This window comes from Pteropus alecto, unplaced genomic scaffold, assembly GCF_000325575.1.
Source record: "Pteropus alecto unplaced genomic scaffold, ASM32557v1 scaffold86, whole genome shotgun sequence".
Taxonomy (NCBI): Eukaryota; Metazoa; Chordata; class Mammalia; order Chiroptera; family Pteropodidae; genus Pteropus; species Pteropus alecto.
In genome coordinates, this window is record NW_006442109.1 from 7231332 (window position 1) to 7234605 (window position 3274).

The following is a 3274-nucleotide window of genomic DNA, read 5'->3' on the forward strand; positions in this document are numbered from 1 at the left end:
TAGAGAATGAATGATTTTATTTTGTGTAAGGCAGCCACTTAAAGACTATGTTTTTCCTGTTTCCCCTTCACAGGTGTGGGAAATGGGTTGTTAGCAATCCCAGCGGAAATCTTCCTTTGTTCTGCAGGTGTCTTCCTGGCCTGGCTGCAGGGCTGGTCAACATATTGCAGTCTCTGAATGTAGCTTTCTTTAATACTTTAGTTTTCTTGCCTGCTCTCTACATTAAATCCACTGTCGGCAGGCAGCAAGGAGGTGAATCGAGCCACTCAGATGCTGTCTCTTGAAAATCTGCAGTAAGAGACACAGACTACTGTCCCAGTGTGAAAGGTCCTGGTACTATGTGGGGCTGTATCAAGAGGCCACACATGTCCTCAAGAAGGAAAGGACAGCCTCACTTCCGACTTGGGTCCATCCTGTCCTGGGGTTGTGGGTTGCGCATTCCATCCTGACCATCAACTTTTCTTTTCCTAGAGCTGATTGGAAAGAGTTTTGTGTCTCAGCTTGAATAGTCTTGGTGTAGGAAGACTTTCTACTCCCCTCTCCACCCTCCCCCTCCCAAGTCCAGGTCCTCTTCCCCCAACAGCTCTCCCTGCGTTAGCTCTCCCTGCGTTTGCTCTCCCTCTCCAATTTATTTCCCACATCTTTCTAACATGCCACACCCTTGCTTTAACCCTTTGAGTGGCTCCTCATAACTCAGCCTCCAGGCGTATCTCCCACAGCTAGTATCCTGACCCACTCTCCAGCTACGTCAAGATAAACAGTCATATCTCTCTGCCTGTGCAATGTCCGGACTCCTATGCAGAAATACTGGCCCCCCTACACACGCATAGTCCTGTTTCCCACTCCTTCAAGACCAAGGTCAGAAGTCATCTCATTCCCATCCTGACCTTGACTCTCCCCTCCTTTGGCCACCACCACACTTTGTGAAGCCTCGCACTGGCATCTACCTCATTGTACTGACATTACACTTGGTATCCTCATCTCCTGGCACAAAGCAGACATTCAACAAATGCTGCAGGGTGAATGAATGAACAAGTGATTCCCTAATGATGAACTAGTAGGCTTTAGCTCATGTGATAGGGTTTTCCTGGGCACAGTAGGGGCATGAGGAGGGGACTTTCCTTCCTTAGTCCAGCCGGGGTGGGGGAGTCACAAGCTTTTTGAGGCCCTCCTGCCTCCTATCCCCAAAGTCCCCTCACCCAATCTCCCCCTTCTCTGGGGATGGGCTCAAGGAAATTGGCCTTCCCCTTCTCAATACCAGAACCCCCCAGGCCCCAACCCCAGGAGCATTTCCCTGTTTTCCTTCTGGAGAAGAGGATCTCAGAGCCAAAGCCAGAGGGAGGGGAAGCGAGGCTCAGATTTGATAAACAGGCAGGTGATTCCAGAAGCAATAAGGGGAAAAAAGAACATACATTATCCCTGGAATTCATAATGCAGCGCTAATGAGCTGGGGGAGCTGTGATTTGATCCCCTGCCTCCTGCAGCCCAAGACTAGCAAGTTTGGGAAAAGAACAGGGAGGGTTGCTGTCTGCTGCAGTAGTGTCCACACAGCATGTCCAGGGCTTCAACACAAAGGAGGGGTGTGGTGTTGCTGACCAGGAGCCTTGCGGACTCCCTTGGGAGAGGAAAGCATTTATTAGATCCCTAAATGTGTCTGATCATAAAGAACCTGAAGACAAGGGGCTGCAGATGCCTCTGGCAGCAGTGGGGCAACCCAGAAGAGGGTCCTCACCAGAACTGCACCATGTTGGCGCCCCAACCTCGACTCCAACCTCCAGAACTGGGAGAAACGAATTCTGTGGTTTATGAGCCACCCAGTCCACGGTATCTTGTTATGTTAGTCCAGATGGACGAAGAGAGAATAACAAACATCTACTGAAGCTTACTATGTGCCAAGCTCTGTTTTAAGCACCTTTCATATATTAACTCATTTAAGCCTTATCATTACTCTATCTAATAGGTACCATTTTTATTATTGTCCCCATTTTGCAGATGAGAAAAGTGAGAGCAGGAACCTTGATTCTTCCATCCACTGTTGAACTTCAACACCCAGGATGGTAGGAATTCAACAAACTCCTCTACTTAACACCGCGATGTGCTCTAATGTGGAGCCTGAGGGCCGACAATCTTCCAAGTGATGGCATACTGTGACCTAGAGGTGGACTGAGGCCCTGAAGTTATTCAAGAGGCTCTACACCTCCCTCCTATCCTCTTTTCTCCCATATTTATTTTTCAAGGACCTCCTAGATGCAGAACTTAGGCACAGTGAGGGATCAGATTTAGTTCCTGCCCCTCAAGTAGATTATAATTACAATTTAAGAAGCAGGAATAAGCTATGCATAAAAATTATGGCAAAGTAATAAAACACAAAAAGAAGCAGAAAATTTGCTATGCTAGTTTTGTCATCTATCCATCCATCCACTCAGTCACTCATTCGAGGACATCCATAGCTAAACCCTGGGATGCAGGACTCAGTGACTTAGGCCCCCCCTTCTGGTCAGATGAGGCAGCGGCTGCCTCCCGCAGTGTAGCAGAGGCTTGAGGAGAGCAGCCCAGGAAGCCCACTCCAGGCCTGGGACCTGCCCCCCATCCCTTTCCTCTCTGCTTTGAGGGATGTTTTCCCCAAAGCTGATCTGGCCCTGAGTAGGGCCTCCAGTGAGAAAAGCAGGTCAGAGAGGCTTTGGGCTGACCGTCTTCTTTCAGTGTCCCTGGTCTCCCTCCCTCCTTCCCTGCCTTCCTCTGTGGTGGCTGGCAGAGGGCCCCAGGCTCCTAGCCTGGCTGTTCACATACAGAGCAGTCTCAGACATCCCGTGGCCGCTCCAGACCTCCTGTCCCTTCTCTGCGGGGTGATTGATGGGGCCGCTCTCACTCTGGGTCCCAGAGAGCTCCTTTGAATAATAACTTGGCAAAATGACTCTCTCTTTTTGCTTTCTCTGTTTCTGATTCATTTGCTATTTCTAAGTCATTCATCTCTTTTGAGTCCAAAGAAGAAGAATGAGGAAGAAGAGAAGGAGGTGTCACAGAGGCACAGTTGAGCCTGAGCCCCACCTCCTCATTTTACAGAGGAAGCCGAAGACAGAGTACCCCTTGGCCATTAGGAGTACTATATTAGCCTGACCTCCCCTGGAAGAAAAAAAGCAAGTGTGGGAGGTATGGGAAGTGGCGGGAGGCAGGACTCTTTCTAGGGCCCCTGAAGTCACATCTTGAAGGCAGCTGCCCACTCTGTTCACATGTAAGGCTAGTCCTATGTACCTGCAGGATGTTGGTGGTTTCT